We start from the raw sequence: 20,926 nt of genomic DNA on the forward strand, positions 1-20,926 counted from the left end.
AATCTTGCAGTGTATTTTCATTAAAATGTAGCTGTCTCTCCTTCCCATACAACCTGTTATCACAGTTTTATGAATTCCCCTTCTGTGTTTGTTTTTTTATGGCATTTGATGGCAAAGCCTGCTTAAGAATATGTGTTATGGTTTTACAAATAACACCTTACACACATTTAATTCAAAAGTACATGCAAAATGCAGTCAATTCTTAAATAACATAGTACACAATTATAAATGTGCACCTAACAATTAGAATACAATAGCTAATAACACATAACTAAGTTAAATTCCATGTCATCAGGACATCATAACTAACAATTCTTCAATGCATCTGTTTGCCGACAAAGTCAATGCAATCGATTCCCATTCAAAAAAGCTCTTCCAGTAATCTATATTGTCTCACATGCGGATGAACATATTTACAACTTATGGGCCTAGAATGCATACAGTATAATAAAAGATGCTCAATAGATTCAGTTGAACACAGGGCATTATATAGCCTACAATATTTCAACCATCTTTCAAGGCCATTTCTTGACCCCGCATTTGCGGTGTAGGTAGCAAGTTCAAGCGTAATCACATTAACTTACTTCACCAGCTAGGACTTGGAAATCTTTCAAAATATGCTTCTGGACATGAGTGAGGCTTTTCACGTTTTAACACATTACAAAACAAGGTGTATTTTCCTACTGCCTCACTTGTCCTTATGCAGACTCCGATGATCTATCCAGATCCAGAAAAACATTCTCATTGAGTTTTGCCCAACCCTTAAAGCATGCAGAAAATTGATTTATCAGCCGGGTGTTTAACTAACTCAGAATATAGGGCGTTTTCTTCTGGCAATCTGAATTTTCTTAGAAAGGAAAGGCACTTCCATTCGAAACAGGATTCCATTGATTGCAGACCAAACTCATACAGTATACAGGAGCGGGGACACACTTGGGCAAACCCAGGGCATTCTGACAGATATTAACTTCCAATAGAGACCAATTCAGCTCCCCCCCTAGAAACATATCAACATCATCCGTTAGAGAGGGTAACACCTTGGACCTGTAGTATGTTATCACAGGATTTAAAGATTCCAACTCATTAGTTTCAAATGTGCACTAAACGTATTAAATGTTTTCCTCATGGCCTCCAGTCCAATCTTTTAATAAGGACATCCATGTATGGTAAAGCCCAGGTAGAGGTGTCTTCCCTTCCTACGCACTCAGTAGGGGGAGTTCTTAATTTTCCAAGCAAACTGCATTTTCCTCTTCCTATTCCCACATACCAGTACCTTTGTTTTCTGGCACTTTACCACAAGACCATGTGCATCCATAAAGGAAGTTAATGCATTTATCCACCACCAAGGAGGCCAATTCGGTTTGGTCCACGATCACAATGTCATCTGCATAAAGCATATCATGAAATTTCACAGAACCAACACTCGTGGGGGGGGGGGAGTCCTTGACCCCGTCCAACTAAGAGCCCAGGTTCCCAAGATACAAATTGAACAACATCCAACCCAATAACTGAAAATGTGAATATACCTCCTGCATAGTATCTCTCTCTCTCTCTCTTTTTCCCTCTCTCTCTCTCTCTCTCTCTCTCTCTCTCTTTCTCTCTCTCTTTCTCTGTCTAGCTCTCTCTATATCATTCTCTCTCTCTCTCTCTCTCTCTCTCTCTCTCTCCATCTTGCGCTCTCTATATGTGCCCAAATAGAATATCCAAACATATTTGCATAGATATTTTCCAACGTTAATAATAACTTTAATCCTATCCCTAGTCATAGTGTATGAATTTTTAAAACGTACCGATCCTAAACATATGCTTTAGCTTTGAGGCCAACTTATTCAGGTAGACACACCTTCATACGCAAGGGCTGGCACAGTGCAACTGATTTCAGACCACACGTCTGTCTGTGCAAAACAAACTGTGAGCACAAGCCGACTAAGACAAATGCCCTGTCAAATGTAAGAAATGTGATATGAAGGTTAGACCAACTGATCAGGCAAGTCCGTGGCTAGAACTAGAGGGAGCAGGGAAAGCAAACTCAAGAAGCAAACAAGTTGCTTAGAACACAGGCTTGCATTGATAAGTCTGACTAAATTCCCAACTACCTGATTTGTTTGTCACCAGACCCTGGGGCCTGACCTCCATAACCCAGAGGCAAATAAAGCCACATTTTGCGAACATATAACAGTTGTTGGAAACTCCAGAAATCTACATAAAAAATACTCTCAATTATGGAAACCCAGCTTAATCATCAGGTGCTCCCAAATGCTATTTTTGACGATGTACCAGGCCATAGAAAAGGTGCTGAAACAGTTAAAACTTTAAATTAAAAGACCTAAAGGCACAGAAAAAGAGAGTGAAAGGAGGATAGAGAAAGAGAGTGAGAGATGTTTAGGGGGGACAGAAAGAAAGAGAGAGATAATAGGCATGACACTAAGACTCTCAATAAGAGGTGTGAGGGGTCAGAAATGAGAGGCAGACACAAAGTTGTAATGTTTTCAACATCAGACATGTTAATTGAAATCAAAAGGATTGGATGCAGGACCTATCCTAAAGAGAGTATCCCTGCTTATAAACTATAATTAAGATCAGTCTGTGGCTCATTGCCAAAACATATCTGTTGTCCAGATCATACTCGTATGACCCCCACACTAAAATAAACAACTAAGGGTGCAAGTCAATATTTCTGGCTTAAATTTAGCAAATGGTGTTCACAATTAAAGCAAGTAGGTAATCCAATAGAAATGGTCTTTCCCAAGGAGAAATCCTTGGATCCAAATGGTGTTTCCCTTCCCCTGGATTATTTAGGTAGGATGGAAACGTTTCTCTTTCAAGTAACAATTTGTTAAGCATGGAAAACGTGTCTCTTTCAATTATCAGTTTCTTAAAGATGGCTACCTGGTATACTTGCATGCCAGGAATCCTTTGGTAGATTATTTAGACCCTCTTGTATACTCTTCTGTCAGTCATCATCTCACAATTTTAAAGTTCTTAAGTGCAGAGGATTGCCTGGTATACTCCCCTGCGAGTAATACCCTTTCTGTGTTCTTGTAGATTCCTTCATATGTTTCTCTACCAGGTTTCTTCCCCCAAATGTTCACAGCCGATGTACTCCTTTCACCAAGACGTCTTCTCAGGTATATTGTCTTCTAGTACAGCACTGTTGTGTTATTTCAATGTGCTTCTACTTCATTTGCTTGAGGTACTACTTGTTCCAATGGTCCACACAATGACATCTCTTATATGAGGACTTGTTCAAGTTCTGGCTTTGAATATCTTCATTAGAATTAATTTGCTCCAACACTTGCTCCAACTTTCCCCACATTAATACTTTTTACATGGGAACTTGTTCAAGTTATTCAAGTTATTGTCTTTGTATTTTGCTTGGTTGGTATTCTAATAAAGTTCTTAATTGGTTCTATGCCTGGTGGTATTCCCTGGGGTACCCAATGGCTCTGGGAAGAGTCCTTGGTGTATAGCAGCGTTCCCAAACCATGGCATCCTGGTTTTCACTTTTCTCAGTACTAGTTCAGATGGTAAACTCCTGCCTCATTTATTTTTACTTAAATGGATATTCTGGAGGGAGATGAACAAAGCACAAGCCGTAGCCAGACCTCAGGCAGCCAGAGCTTTTTCTGACCCAAATGAGACAGAATTGTTGTATATGAAACCATAACAAGCAGCCACTGTGCATCTAATTCAAAAGCTGTTCAAAGTATGTGTTGATCAACTACATGGTATAAACGATGATTTAGCCTCTTGTCAAACAAGTAATGACCAGTGAGAACCATAGTGCCAAAGCTTAAAACAGCTCATCTGGCCGTAATTGGAACACAGTTGATGTTCTACAATGTAATATAGATGCCTATAGGATGCATAGGGGCAGATATAAACACCAGCGCAAAATAGTTACATGGCAGAACCCTACCTTTTCATGTAAAGAGGTTACCACTTGCCTTGAAGCAGCATCCATTATACTCTCCCCTTCGTTTATAACACTTCTGTTACTTCAAAACTACAGATAGGCATGCATGGGTATGTTATATAGAGCTGTGTGGCACTGGGTGTGCAAGTGGGGGTGGGGGGTCTCCCCCCATATTTCAGGTAAAAAAAAGTGGTAAAATCAGAAGAAACACATCTGAAAAGTTGAATTCGGCAAAGCAACATCAGGAGACACTCATCGATCTGGTGAAACTCCTCCTGTCCACATATACCATACATGTTCTATTGAGCTGGAAGATTCCAAAAATGAGCAAGTTGTGAATATCCTTATCTTAACAGATACCTTGTTCTACATCGGTTCCCAGCACTCATGGTTTCCTATTGCCCGAGGTTCCATGATTAATTTTACTTATAAATATATACATACGTACTGGGCTTTATGAATTAAAACTTGGTTGTGAAAAAAATGGTAGGCCCTATAAAGTAATATGGCACAACAGTACTGATTCAGTTAGAAGGATGGAATATTAAGGGCACATTTGCTAAGGCCTGAGGGGAAGGGATATAGAGGGTTACAGGTGGGCATGCACGTTAGGGAGGTAAAGGCACACCCAGTGCTGATTACCATGTTGGTTGATCCATAGCTGTGCTCCTGCAGTAGCTATATTCCTGTGAGTCTCACACATGATAACTTTTATAACTGAAATGTTGAGTCCCTATGTCTACATCAGAAAACGTCTCCCCGCTCTCTCCTCGCTGTAGGAGAGGAAGACAAGGGTGTCCTGTCGAATGCTTCCAGAAGAAACAAAAGGCAACAAGTCATTAAGGAATACCTCTCGCATTTTTCCACTGTTTTTCTATACTGGTGTTTTCCTGCTTTAGAAAGCAACTGTGAATTAGGTTTGTCTTGTTAGGATTTTTTTTTTATATACACAAGTGTTTCCAGGCGCCACAAGACGAGTTGGGGGGAGGTGGGGAACATAGGAAGAAAGTAGAACAACACAAATTGTTATATTGGCCTTGTGGCAATCCTACCGTGCAAATGCAAGACAAGGTGGTAATTGCAGGGCGTGTAGAGGGAGAAGTGCAGGAGTGGGGTGCCCAGAAGGAAGGGGGGCAAGTGTTGGGGAGCCAAAATGGGAAGTGCCAGGTGAAAGAGCGGGGGAAGGGAGGGTGAGTGCAGTGGACAGTGTGGACCAGGTTAGGACTAGTCCGGAGAAGGGACCAGAGGACAAGTACCGGTAAGGGTAAGGGGATGCAGCGGGGATTGGTAGGGGGGTGTTCAGGTCCCTGTATGACTCTGAAGGGAACAGGCCACACTCGCAGCAGCAGAGGGAGAGTTAGCATGGGAGGGGAGAGGGAAGCAAGAGGAAGAAATGAAAGTCTTCAGAAGTTTCCTGAATTTGAGAAGTTCTGGCTTAAGTCAGCAGAGAGCAGGGAGGCCGTTACAGATGGAGGAACCTTCCAAGGAAAGGGATCTACCTCCCACTCTCTGCTTGGTGAAACGTTTAACCTGCGGAGAGTTGGTGCCAGTTAACACTTAACTTCACTATCTGTGATTTTTGGTACATTTAAGTTGAACATAATCAGGAGAAAATATCCAGGAAACACAGTATCTATTACTGTTATACAGGAAGGGGAGTCACCATGAACACAGATTCACTCACCTGTAAGCAAAAAGTCCTAGGTATTCCCCACATGACAATACCTGTTATAGGCATTAAAACAATGTTGTTATTGCTTCATATGTCCCAGTCAATCAGGATTGTTGGGTTTTGGGCACTAATATATAATAATAATGCCTGGATTTTCTGCATACAAATGTTGCGGTGTTAGAAACATTTCCTGTACTTCATCACCGCAGTGTTGCTCACATCTCTGTGATAAAACCCTGCCACACTCTGGCCCACTCTACTTCTGGCGTGTGTGCACAAGCTGTATCTTCTGGGCTTATCCGACATGTTAACTCCATGCTCCTCCTCACTGAAAAGAGCACCTAATGACCAATATTGCACCTCACCCCACGGGGGTGCAACTAATTACATTAAACCTTGTATCACAGTCAATTAGAACAAAAAAATGTATCACTAAAGAGAGAATCATCGATTTTTAGAACAAACCAAAGGTCACATGATTCCTACTAAGCCAGTAGAGCATACAGAAGATATGGTCTCAGGAGATCTCAATTGGAGCGACTATTCAGACCCACCGTGCTGGAGCAAACAACCACTAGTATCCTGCGCCATATCATATCTAAAAGGCTACGCTCTTTCCTGTCACTGTTTCAGGTGAAACTACTACACAGAAATAATTCCAGTTCTTGTTATCCCTGAATCTGGAATACTCTAGATTTAAGTATCAAATTGGATAGTCAAGTGAGATCATGTCCAGATGCATTTCATAGAAAGCTTTGATAATGCTTGAACCGCTAGCCGTTCGAAAAGACAAAACTCTAGGCGAGGAACACAAGCAATCCGGACCAGACTAAAATGCAAAACCCACAAATAGACAGACATACGTGTACATACTGATATCTCACACTATCAGAGGGCTATGTTGTATATTACAGCCAAACCTGAACCAGTGCCAGAGTATACAAGGAACACAGTTGGCACACTCCTTCTGAGCTGTACGATGGTTAGGAAGAAACGTGTGCTACCGGGGATGGCATTCCAACATCCCACTCCTGCCCTGCAACACACTCTAACCAGGCCAAAGGTTCCTTCAGAGAAAGCCATGTGTTGCTATAATTTACCACATGCTGCCTCAAGTACCAAGGTAATGCTCACTTAGACTCATAGGCCAAGCAGTGTCTTCCAATGTAGGTTTTACATGTCCTGTTGCTGCCTTCAGAAGTGTGGCCCAAACAGCCCAGATACTGCTAGGTCATGCATGTACAGCCTCACACTTACCGCATATAGTTATCTTCAATGTCATACCCAGTTATGGGCACTTTGCATATGATCAAAAATAACAAGACTTTTGCTTATGAGCATACAACATGATGATTGCAACTGAACACACTGTAAAACAGAGCCCTGGAATGATCGGTTAGCAACCTCATGTGATGATGATAAGTCTCAGCTGCCATACTCAGCCGAAGATGTGCAGGTGCTGCAAGTTAATGCCGGGTAAATCTATAAATGCCAGGTAGTCATTATATGCAATGTACTGCCTGTCAAGCCTCGGTGCTGTGCTCACATGCCAAGTACAGTCCGTCACATATGCCCAGTCACAATTACACACACTAAAACATGAGTTTGTTAGTGATTTGGAAGGCAACATCTCATGATATTAATTGTTACAATTTGCAAGTTAAAGCATGACAGACCTATTCATTGCCATCCTTCAAGGCTACTCGTATAGCATTATATGCCCAGGAACAACCATATTTTACCCAGCTGGAAATAATATGTTCATTGCTGGGGGTGTCAGCCTCATGCACTCAGTCTCAACCTCTTGTGTCAAGCTATAGCTCCATGTCTTGCGGCCCTCCTCCCCTGACCTTATTCTGTTGCTCTCCACCATAGACTTGGGCCTCCTATGGCCGTGTAGATCCCAGGTGCGGGCCAGATAGTAGATCAGAGCCAAGGCTTGTGATAAAACAATTAGGTTCCTGGTAGGGAGTGCAGGCTCCTGGCCTCCCCAACAGGTCCCCAAAACAAGCCAAACTGCTGTGATGGGGCCTGGAAGTCCCCTATTTGACATTGAGGAATGTAACACCTGTTTTTCTATTTCCAGCACTTGTGATCCAAAAATATAAGAAATGTGTAAACAATTCTTAGATTGCTGTATTTTCCTGGGATGGAGGCCATAGAGAGTAGTATGCTGGTGAGGGTTGCTGCTCTGCACCACAAAATGTGACCCCAAAAAGATTGGTTTTGGTTGGTGAACCATGATATTTTGATAGGCATGTCTGGAGTAGTTTATACAACCCTACTGCCCGGACTGCAACACTGAAACCACCACCCTAAAGACTATTGATAATGCACTTCATAATGTGGGATATATTGACCCACTTTGCTATTTTATGCGGCATCACTCTGATAGTTATGGTGCAAGGAACAGCAACAATGGCAGCAAAATTCTTGTGTGCACAAAAAACCTCCAACACCGTGTGTTTAAATGCACAAAAAGATGCACAACCTGCCACCCATGGTACATATGTGGTGGGATAGAGCACACACTGCAGAAAAGGTGCTAGTGGCCTCCATGACCAGCAAACAGAGTGCAGAGAGAGAAGCAGCACTTTGCAAATGAAACTCCAAAATGTGCCTATAAATGATATTTGCTTTGTTGCTAAACACTCCAAAATGCCTATACACAACACTTCTCAACATTCAAAATCTTGCTTGGCGCTAAAATTCATGTAATCTAATGGAGCATGGCGAACATACAAAGTCCTAAAGTGTAAAGATCAAAACATTTCCTCAGACAAACTGGATTATCTGTAAACTGACATCTCCTGTCAAAATATTTGTGCAGTACACCGGGCTACCTGTGAATGACATCTGTCAGATGAGCTCCAGATGAAACTGCAAAGTATCTAAATTAGAAGTCTGCCTGATTAGCAAACACATAAGGATTGTTGCTAAAAGGAATACAGATCTCAGTTGTGTTTTTGATCCTACAGATTGAAAGCTAAGAAAGTAATGTATTTATGCTTGATGCAACAAGTTTGGTTTCTGCTGGATTTAAGAAGTTAAGAATAAATTAGCCTGGCTGAGCTGCAAGAAGTGGAAAAACAGGTTTCTCCCAAGGGGAGGGAAATCCTCTCAGCAGAAACTCACGGGTAGATGACGATTGTGGGTTAGGCCAGACATTTGACTACAAAAAGAGAATGAACAATGGCAGATCCTCCAGCTCAGGAAACGGATGTGTGAAGGGGTCATAAACTGCTGCTGGAAGGAATTCCCCAAAGGAGGGAGCTACTCCTGGACTTCATGGAGAGACGAAGGGGCGGACCATTTGCTGTTAAGAATGAACAATGAACAATTTTTAGAGATTCATGACTTGTTATTCAAAGTGGTGAAAAATATAAAAAAAGACAGAGTTGTTAATCTAATTTTTGGCTGCACGTTTTAAGAGGCGGTAGAACTGTGTAGCATATTCTGGACAGGAATGGTAATATATGTGGTTTTATGTGAACTGTATTAATACTAGATTTGTGAAAATTTACACACACATCCCTATGTTAAACACACACATTTGTGAACATTTTCAGACAATTTGGAAAATGTGTCCATGGCGAAAAGGACAGCATTCTGTCGAAAGGTGAAACTAGATCCCACAGCTGCATGATTTTGATGAACAGATGCTACCTAAAATATGGAATCTTTGTGTGTGATTTGTGTAGAGGTGACCAATGTAGAAAGAGGTATTTAGTATCAAATTTGATTTTGACATTAGTGGCTGAGGGGAGGTTTCTAAGGACTGTAGAGCTAAACCATAAATGTGACATCATCCGTCCTTGATCCAATCACTCAGATGCAAGGCGGAGATGAGGTCCTGATCCAATCCCAGTGCACAGGGGCAAGCATAGCTAAGCCGGCCCATACACCCCTTTTGTGTTGTCATTTGAAAGGATAAATAGAGACAGCTGACAACACAAAGGGACTCACTTTCCTGATTCCGGCAAAGCACTTTGTTCCAGCATACTACATTTAGCTTCAACATCTTTCCAGATCCAGATGCCAAGAATCTTTCCAAGCAGTAGAGAACTATTGATTTCAGCAAGGCCTAAATCCTCAAACTTATTCTCACAACACAGTGGAGCGCTGTGGTATGGGAAGGCCTTCTGAACCAGTATCCTGAAACTACCTGGCTTGCTACCACAGGCTTGCCTGATGAACTCGCTATCCTGCTGATTTGAAATACACAGAAACAAGGAGGGCAGATCCTGTGCAAATCTGGGGACCAGCCTAGTTGATCCAGTCCTGCACCTGATGTGCTGTCCTTCCTTGACAGACCCAATCCATGACCAGAACTGACTATCCAATTTAATAACATATTCTGTAAGTATTAATAGGAAGAACAGTGACCCATAATATTTCTGCATTGTATGATTCCAATCTCAAACCCATCTCATCTTTAATTCAGAACCATAGCATTGCTAGAACTATCCTTGTGCTGTCTTTTCTCTCATCTGTGTACTAAACCCTAACTCCTTATTGATTTGATTAAGAAAAGTAATTCCCAAACCAAATGGAAATTAGAGTATCACACATGAATAGTTATGAGCGGCTTGAATGACAGATTCCTGTGTGGCATTCTCCCTTTTGTAGTCCTTAACATAGTATAAGAAAACCTATCTGTCAGTTTTAAACCTTGAATTTCTGTTTTCCATTCTCACGCCTATTTTGCAAAAACAACTCTTACTAAAACCTCTATAACCCCCTCAGTTTGTACGATAGAAGCGAAATGTCAACTCCTACTTGTACCTAACATCCCTAGCTATCCAGATTAGCTATCCTATTGGCCCATTATAGCGAAAATCACACAAGGAAAAGTTTGCCACGATTTGACATTCTGAAAAATGTTACACGTGTGAATTAGCTTAAATGTATTTCCTACTTTGACTTTGAGATTTCAAATGTTTGATGTTGACTAAATCATTGCTTGTGATTGTCTGCATCTGTGCAAAGCAGCTCCCATAGAAATGTATCATAATTTAAGCATTTTTTACCACATATGGTGTTTTTGCTCAGCCAATTCCAAAGACAATTTCAAAGCCATCTGACAGTTGAAAAGTCAATTCCGTTTTTCTCTTGTGTTTGAAGGGGGAAGGTGGTAGTGATATTCTGTTTGATTTGTGTTATTTCTGAGTACCTGCTCTCTCCTCACATCTATTTAAATTGCCTACTGGTGGGTTGGGGGGTGTTGAATGGGGAACCTCTAATCCTATTGCTCTCTGTTCCAAACCAACCCAAAAGTATTCTTATCTGTGCTGCAATTGTTTTTGTGCTCATCACTTGATTACTTATTCAGTGTTTGGTCGCCCCGTTGGTAATTGTTGTTACCTATTAAAATATATTGTGATTTAAATTCTAACTGCATAAATAAATATTTACCTTTGCAAACTAGCCTGATTCCTGGTTCATTGTGACCGGGGGGGAGGGGTCTCAGGAGAATGGTGTGATATGAGTGGTATATCATTCAGAATATTGAACTTATAGATAAAAATAAATAAGGGTTTCATTTGCGCACTACATGCTGGGTGTGACTTGGGTGTGTGCCAGATTGAAATCACTTACAATAATATAGTGGTGAATGTGTGCAGTACAAGAACCTTTAACATAACATAAAATAACATAACATAACATAACACATACAATGGGGTGAAGCCTGCTTTCTCCTCCCAGTAAGTCTTAAAAAGGTGATCAGCACAGTAAATTGACCGATTCTCCTCCATATCAGGATGGCACATAGAGGGACTGATAGGCATGTCACCATACAGTTCAACTCTATTCTTCAAACCACGAGGATTCAAATAATATTGCCTTCCATTGTATTTATAGGGCCTGTAGGGATGAATTCTCTTAATGCATGTTTACATTTATATAAAACACCGGAGATGGCATATCACTGTTCATGAATGTGCTATTAAAACTCTGATAAAACCAAGCAAATAAAAGAAAAGGACATCAGCTATTTGCATTTATTTGTTATTTATATAGCGCCTTACATCGCCTATTTAGCAGAATTAACTGGATGCCACATCAATACACCGACAGGTACACCAACAAATGCATACTTTTCCAATTTAAAAGCAGGATCTTTAAAAACAATTAGATAACCCTGTATACTAAAGGAAATATTGAAAACCTATAAAACTTGTTGGTTTCTTTTCCAAGTCCTAAAAGAGAATTTTCTGTGATCTATGACTAGTGAACATTGTTGCATGCATTACAACATGATTGATACATGTGTCTGTGAATAGTTTGAATCCTTTCGATTTCTTTTGCAGATTACTTGCTGCCCCCATAAAAATATAATCTGTTCTTTCACTTCTTTAGTTGATTTGTTGAATACTGTATAGAACTGCTATTTTTATTTTATTAGCACCCAGAGAAGTTGTGCCAGCCAATCAGGAGGATTGAAGTGTGGGCTTGAATTGAAGTACCAGCCTGCGGTCCATTCATCCTTGCTGCACCACTCCCCCATGCCACTATGTGTTTCCTTCAGTAACCCAAGCACCACTTTCCCCTGTGTAACTGCTCCCCTCCCAGCTTCAATGCCCCTCCATCTAGACCCATGCAATACTGAAAACCTCCTTGCTTCCAAACTCCTCAACCACACCCACTGCCCCAAAGTCACAACTTCCAGGCTACCACCGTCTGCCCACTCTGCATTCCAGCTCCAACTCCATCCCATTAGAAATAGCAAAAGGACTTTTGCCAGCATCTTGTGTGTTTGTTTTTTTAAATGGAAATTGGGCACACATGATACACACGGTTCCAATTCTCTTAAAAAAAGAAACAATGGCATATTAGCACAATTGACGGCAGCTTGGCTAGCAAATAATATCATATGATATTTGATTTGTATCGTACTCATACACAAGTGTTTCAGAGTGTGACAAGGCAAGGGAACAAGGGAGGACAAAATAACGATTTTACTAGGCCAGGTGACATTGAGAACGCACAAGTGCAGGGGATAGGGAAGCCTGAAAGTGCAAGGGAGAGGGGAGGAGAGGAAAGTGCTGAGCAAGGGATCAAAAATAACAGCTGGTAGTGCAACCAGCAAGTTGGCAAGTGCAAGGTTAAAGCACAGACAATGGGTGTCTGGTAAGTGCAGGTAAGGGAACTGTAGGGTTACAGATACAGACCCAAGTGCAAGGGTTGCCAGGAGGCAGTGCAGGTGTATGGCAGGGTTGCAGGGACCTGGGCCAGAACATCAGAAATTAACCGACGGCTGGTGCCAAAGCAGATGGATCAGTAGGGGAGAGGAAGAGCAAAGGCAGAAGCAAAGTGGAAGGTCTTGAGGTGCTTCCGAACCGAATAGGGTTCTCCTCGAGTTTCAGAGAGGCAGGCAGGGAGGCTCTTCCAGAGGGAGGCCCCAGCCGAGGAAAGAGATCTACCCCCAACACGCTGCTTGGAGAAGCAACTGACCCTGAGGAAGTTGGAGGTGGAGTATCAAAAAGATTGAGTAGGGAGGTATTTACAGAGGGAGAGTTGAAGGTATTTTGGACCCAGGACCCTGAAGCCTTGTGGACAATGCAAAGGGTCTTGATTTTAATCCTTGCAACCACTGGGAGTGAATGAAGAGATTTCAGAGCTGGAGAGATTTGATCCCATGGCTTGAGGCCAAGGACAAGTCTTACAGTCCCGTTCTGGATGAGTTACAAAGGGCAGAGACTAGAAACAGACAGATTTAGAAAGAGGCTGTTGCAGTAGTCAAGCCTAGAACGATCCAGGGCTCTAGAGACAGTGAGCTTCTGGGGGAAGGAGAGGAAAGGAAGAATACCTTTGAGGAGGTGCTGTTGGTAGTTTGATGTCTCAGAGACGTCAGAGATGTGAGGAGAAAAGGAGAGTGTAGAGTCGAAGATGACACAGAGTTTCTTAACGTCAAAGGTTGGAGCAGGAAAAGGGCCAAGAGAGGCCGGCCAGGGAATGACAGGAAAGGAGGGTGCAGGTGAGCCGATGAGGAGAATCTTCCTCTTACTGGCATTAAGGCAGAGATCATTGGCGGCACATCTCTCCTGGATAGCAGACAGACAGTCAAGATGAGAGAAGGAGAAGAGGTGGCAGAGGGAAGCATGAAAATGAGCTGAGTGTCATCTGCATTGCACTGAAAGTTGGAGCAGAGAGCGACAGTGCAGTGAGCAAGAGGTGCCAAGTATTGGTTGAAGAGCCAGGGAGAGAGGTTAGACCCCTGGGGAACACCACATGTAGAGAGTGAGATAGAGGATAGGAAGGACCCAAGTTGGACCTGTGAAGGTCGATCAGAGAGTAAAGAGGTAAGCCAGGCTATGGCCTGGTCAGTGATACCCAGGTTATCACAGAGAAAGTTGAGCAGGGTTGCATCAAAGGCAGAAGAGAGATTGAGTAGAATGAGGACAGAAGGGATGTTAGAGCCGAGGTTGGAAAGCAGGTCTTCACGATGTTCAGGAGAGCAGTTTCTATGCTTCTGCCAGCTCTGAAGTCAGACTGATGCTCGTGGAGACAACCAATAGAATCGGTGTGGAGATTAAAGTGGGGGATGGCCAGCTTTTCCACGTGTTTACCCAGGAAAGGAGTGATGGAGATTGGGCGATAGTTAGCCGGGCATGAGGGGTTGGCTGCAGGTGTTTTGAGAAGAGGGTGCACAAGAGGGTGCTGCAGAGTGGAGGGGAAGTCTTCTTATCCCTGACTCCACACTTCTTTACCTGGAATTTATACTTTATAATCCAGATGTCAGATTCCTGGAACTAATATATGATATTTTCCTTATACCCATTACCGACACTCTTTCATATGATGAGATGCAGAGTACATGTTTACACTGAAATATATTTTAGGATACATTTATATGATGCATGCTACCCTCACGTGGTTCTCCTGTTGCTGGTGTCTCGGCGAGTGTATTGAAAGTGAGGCCTCTTCTGATTAGATCTGCACCTCTCTCTAACAAACTCAGTAATTCTTTAATGCATAAAAGAAGAATCACCATGGACTGCTCCGGGGAAGTGAAAATCAAGATGGAACACCAGTGAAAGGATCATCAGTGGCTCTATAGGTAGATCAGCAGAAGCATGTTGCTCACCACCTTGAACAAGCACCCCTTTATCTCCATGACTAGAGTGTCAGCAAGGATTCCTTGTGGAGGATTACCTACCGAAATGCAAGTAGATACCAAGCTACACACCACAGCAGGTAAATATAGTGCATCACCCCAAAATGGGCAAATAGCAATTTGAAATCTCAGAGGTAAGCATGTTAGAGTAGATGTTAGACAACACGTCTTATTGCACATACAAGTCAATCAGAGAGAATGAGAGAGTGCTTCACAAGCAGAAGAATTGAAAATCAATGCGTTATTTTGAGTTTGAAATGGCAGCTTCTCATATAAGATTATAGTCAGCAACATATTGGACGCTGGCAATTGATGCAGAGAAGGTACCAGGTGTGGTACATGGGTGCTTTCATCATCACGTGGGATGGGCAAGAGGCTTCTGCACATTTAAGACCTTGAAGAGGCAGTGTGAAAGAAAATGGCTTATTAACTGTAAGCCAGTCTAGGGCAGAGTAGACAGGATTGTCTATCAAGTGGGCCTGAAGCTAATCTTGTTGAGTCCACCACAATGATATTGACATATATAAATGCGCATACATTCCTACCGTGTGGGGATTTACAGATTTCGGGTGGGTCTTGCCTGCTCAGGCCCTACCCTGTCTATGCTTCTGGTGTAGGGATCTCTGAGCCCTAGGCCCTGAAGATGTGCTCTCCATTATGAAGACCAGATACCAGTTTCACTTTAGCATTCAGGGTGCACTTCTATTTGAATAGAAGGGTTGCATACAAGGTGTTCCATTAGTCTTCTCTACAATTCATGGCAGTCTAACCATTGATTGGCATTTCATACAATATAGCACAAACTGGAAACATGCCTTTCCTTTGGACTCTACTCCCTTGACTCTATATTCTTCACATCCCTAACTACGCACCCCTGATTCCACAACACTACTGCATCAATCCTGGTTTCAGACATTTGACTCCATTTCCACCATCTTAACTCCATACTTTACCCATTTGACTTCAAACTTCTGAGTCAGTATTTCCGATTTCACAATCCTGAATTTGCAACCCTCTCTATACATCTGACTACAGACCACTTACTTCATAAATCAAATGATACACGTCTTGTTCCTCTAAATCATAAGCATCTTTTGCTGTTATCATTACAGTTTGTTATTCAGTGGTACAGATATTTATTGTTGAACATTTATTACTGACCATTTATAATGGACGTGCAGAAAAGTGAATGTCCAAATGCTTCTTTATAGAAGTAATTATTAAATTATGTAGTGGTTCTTAGGCCCTGATTCATGGAAAAGTGTGCAGAGATCCCGCAAAGCCTGTGCGACGAGACCGATTATGCACAAGTCGGCACCCAGAAGGAAATCTGCGTGCTCTGCGTATTCATGAAATTGTTCCTGTAAAGTAAGCCTATCTGCAAGTCATTGCCGGAATGCTCCTGACACGCAAAGCCAAAACAGCCACATTCACCTACCTTTGCTGGTTTCCCAGACACAAACACACGCAGACAGTTAAAACTGTGCAGGGTCCCCCACAACCATGCCAGCATCTCAGCGACACTGCACAGGGTTCCCTGTAACTGCAACCAACACCCCAAGAACATGCGTACCGTTTCCTAGAACTCATATCATATTTTGGTGAAACTGCGTGCAAACCCCCATAAACCATCCCTGCACCCCTTTACGCTGAATACGCGCACCCTTAAATCCAACCGGAACCCTGTCTACGTGCACACAACCCTAATTCCGACAAGCAAACTCACCTCCGGACTGCGAATCCTATACGCAAGCGTCTGTATGTCTGCCTTCTGATGGCAGAAAAATCAAGGACTTTGAGTGAACATTTCGCAGGTGAAATGTTGCACGGTCACATTCATGTATACACTTTGTTGTGCGCATTTGTGAGCGTGCTATGGACTGTCTGCGACCCTTCCCTCGTAACTCCCAGTTTTCCCCTGATATTTCTCATTTCACATGTTCTGCCCCCTACTCCGGTCTCTGCCCAGCCCATGCCCACCTCCTGTGTGGAGTCTCGCACAAGGCACTCGGTCGATCACTGAGCCGTGCTGAGCCTGCGCAAAGTCCGCACAGATGATTCCATGAATCTACAGAGTTTTTCATGCGGTTTGGCACTCAAAGGCCCAATTCGTAGCGTAATATATTCCATGAATCAGACCCTAAGAGTCTATAAATAATGAAATGATGGATTGCCCTTGCCTGAATGTGCACATCTATGGGCCAACTGGTTATACACAGATATGTACAGAAAGTAGCATAATTCGCAAAGTGAGTCATTCTGTTCATGGCCGTTTGCTCACAGACAGTCCAACCATACTTCAACGGTTGTGTTCCTTTTACCCATTATGGCACCTCACCAAATACTAATTGGGGTTTAACCAGATGTGTGATAATATCCCAGTTTTGCATGCCTGTCACTGCATGCATGCTATGAATCGGCGGAATTGGCTGCTAGATGCACATATGAATAGCATGACCACCGGATGTAGGTATCAGTCTCGACTATCATTAACCTAACCTACATTTTTGCAATTATGGGTCAGGATAGTGAACCTCCTCTCCTGCCATACGTCTTTATTTCCACAGAACATCACCTTTCTACACAAACGTGTTTTTGTCTTTGCTAAATTGTCATTCTTATCAAATTGCCATGTCAGAAACCTGAACATGCAATAATGCAGCAGTTGCAAAGTTGGTGGCCACTGTTGCAATGGTGACTGCCACTGAATCCCCAAATTGGATTACACCTGTTATTTGCTAGTGCATAGAAATCATGCACACTGCATCTCAGCATGCTCTTGCACCGCATGAGCTTGGTCTATGCGCATGAAGTGAGATTTCTTACCCAATAGGTAAATATGTTATGCTGGCTCATCTGCAGTACATTCTCCTGTATAATTAGTATCACTGAAGGCTTTAAGTGTGCTGGGGTCTTTGGTGGCTCTGCACCAGGAGTCTCCAATAACAGCCCTTGAGCTGGGGATCTGCCGGGACTCTCCAAAGGGACTCCCCCAGATATTGGGCCTCATTCTGAGGTGGGCGGTAAGGGATACCGGGCACCGGTAAGGAGTCTGGTGCTGGTAATCCCTTACCGGCCAATTCAGAGGACCCTTAGCGGGAACCGAAAAGGAAGTGTGATCTGACCTTACGTCCTTTACGGGTCCCGCTAAGGGACCAGGGCACTAACAACGGCCTACTATTCACGGGTCCGTTATTAGCACCTTCCCCATTCCCATTGATCCCTATGGGGGCTCAAATGGGATTGGGTAATGGTTGGTTGAATGGGGACTTACGGGTCCTCCAGGGTCGGAATGACCCGGTAAGTCCCCATTCAACCAGATCGGTGCCGGACCCAGTTTTGGAGGCAGCCATGGTGCAAATAGTGCCATGGCTACCTCCAAACTCGGAATGAGGCCCATTGAATGAAAAGTTGAAGAGTGACAATACTGTTCAGTCCCAGTAGATTGCTCTTCTAGCCACGCCTGTAATCACAATATCGCTTTAAGACATGTGTAATGCAATTGTTTGTTTTCTAACACTGAAGGCAAGGTAAAGTATAATATAGAGTATAAGCTGTTTGATTTTTGCAAATTACTATATTTAAGACTTGTCACTATAATGATGATAATGCATACGTAAGAACCTTGGATTTCCGTCGAATGATCATAGGGATTGAAACGTGCACTGAACTTTTTTGATTTGATTTCAATTCAATTATTCAATATCTTGATTTTCTGATGTTGGCCCAGAATTGTCTTTTGTTTTGCAAGTCCAAAGGTCGCCAAACAAATCCTTATCCCTCTTAAGGCATTGGCAGCACTCTACTTCAGCAGGTCTGCTTACTCCCTCGTAATACTCTTCGCTAACTCCCTCCACCCCATCTAATGATTGCCTGCAATACTCTGCCCAGAACTCATGACCCCCATTGCATGAGGCAGTTTAGGGGGCAGGTGTCGAGGGAAAATGCTGCTTGCCATTTACTGTGTGGGAAAGGCCGGCGCAGTAAATGCCACTGGCGCGCAGACATTACACCGTTTATGAAATTTTCTTCTAAAGGAAAAAGCGCAAAATAAAAAGAGCTCCTTTCACCGGAAGTACATATTGCCGTTCAGCCCAGGCGAAAATATGTGTCCCAACTCCAAATCACCCGTTTAAACTACATTCAGTGTTCTAATGAGCTCACTGGATTTTTAAGAGACTCAGGTCACAGATTGAATTTAAGGTACTGGCATGTTTTTGCGGATGAACACTGGCTGTAAATAATGGGTTTAAAGAGGTCAGACCCTTTGTTTCCCAGATCATGTTTAAAGCATACATGCATACGAATAATTAAAAAGGTAAACACCTTTCTTGCCAGGTATGTCCAAAGAAAACAAAAGGCCTCATTAAAAATACAGGCGTGTTGTTGTGCTCTAGCACATTGACGATGACATTAGAAAATAAAGATCTCAGACAACATTAAAGGAAAGACTCAGAAAATATGACAACATACTACAATTTAATGAAGTAGGGCAAATTGGCGAACAACGGACTGATGCTTTCAAACTCCCGCATTTATACAGAGGTTATATACCCCAATATTCGTCATCTATGATGTTATTCTATGTGGCAAAGTACAACACCTACTGATGGGAAGGATTGATTAACGGAACATATGTACCTATGGTATTCATATGGGTTAGTACTTTACTGGCTGTGCCTTATCTGTAAGGCAAGCCTGAAACTACCTCTAGATACTTATAATACTGAAAACAGCAGATAAAACAGCCCCAGACTGGTCTATGCACCATTGTATAACATGTTGCTCCATAGACCCTCTGATTGGTTGGCATACTCACTCAACCTTGGACTTTTGGCTCGTTAGCAGCACATAAGTAAAACGAAACCCAGGTGCTCAATTCATTCATCATCTCTCATCATTCCGGCCATACACCAAAGTTTCCCATCTGTAGTTGATCTTGTAATCTTCTCTGTGTTCTTGTAAATTTGACGAAGTGTAAGCACATCACCATCTTAATCTTTTGACTTTTGAATCACAACAAGGAGACTGCAATTTTTTGTTAATTTTGACCTCCTATTTACTGCTGTTTGATTTACTTATGCTGGTAGATCTTCCTCCTCTTGAACTCTAGAGACTTGCTCACTCCATCGTTTATAGAGGCTATCCACAGTTAATTGTCCAATATTTGGCTCTTGCAAATGTTTTCTTCTTCTTTAATGTAAGAGAAATATGTCTTACGTACAAAGCTTATCCATCTGCCTCCCCCTGTGCCTTGCAATTATTCCCTAAAATGGCACCCTTGATCTCAGGCCAAAACAGACTCCACTTTATTCTGCAAACGAAGTTTTATCTTGAACATCACCTGGCCTGTCTCTGAGGTAGCTGGTTTGAGTCTTGACACAAGCTGACGTCCATCTTCCTATTATGGCCTCCTTAGCCACATTGTTTCTCGATAGTAAGCTTCTATATGTCTCTTTTTGCGTTACTGCGTATTTACACTTATTGATCAGCAAGTTACTTCATCTTCTTTGTATATATGATTACTTTATCATTTCATGCATGTTTATCTTGTCACTTCAGTTACATTGTTACTCAAGAGTATTTCCATATCGTTTCAGTATTTCCTTGTATATCTTCTTCATGACATCACTCTGCCCTCATCAGATTTCACTTAGCGCTCCATAAATTCCGATGGTGAGGGCTGACATCTATCCACTCTTTCAGTATGAGGGTACATTCAATATGGTTGCCTCAGTGCATATCTTCTCTCAAACACTTTATGTGGTATAGAGACAACACATGGAGTCCCACATATAGCTCTTCTCCTGTTGTTCCAATATGATGGTGGTTAGGGGGCAGGAGATCGGGAACAAAAAAAACATCCACCTACTCCTCTGCATTGTAAAAAGTGGTGACCACTTGGTGGTTTTTCCGTTACTGTCATTGTATTGCCATATTACTGCACCACAGTATTCCGAGCTTTGGTGGTAAGGTAGAAAATGTACCTCCATCCTCCTTCATACTGCCATACCACCACTCATAATCCTGTGGTAATTCTATAAGACCAAGTCACGTTATTGGTAAACAATTTTGGCACTAAATCAGCCAAATTAAGAATGAAAAAACATATTATAATAATATGTGTTGTGTATTTCTGGCCAGGTACAGACCTCACGGCATGCTATAGTACCCATCCAAAAGAATGGTGTTCATTTAAGCAATGTCAGAGGTGCAAAGG

The 20,926-nt window shown here is 42.4% G+C and overlaps 1 protein-coding gene across 1 annotated transcript in view; it reads right to left on the reverse strand.

Moving 5' to 3' along the window:
- The window catches only part of ASIC2 (acid sensing ion channel subunit 2), a 2,197,477-nt gene that overhangs the window by 686,121 nt on the left and 1,490,430 nt on the right, over positions 1-20,926 (reverse strand). The window lies entirely within an intron of this gene.

The sequence above is a fragment of the Ambystoma mexicanum genome, chromosome 13 (genome assembly GCF_040938575.1).
Source record: "Ambystoma mexicanum isolate Mex_15411 chromosome 13, UKY_AmexF1_1, whole genome shotgun sequence".
Lineage (NCBI taxonomy): Eukaryota > Metazoa > Chordata > Amphibia > Caudata > Ambystomatidae > Ambystoma > Ambystoma mexicanum.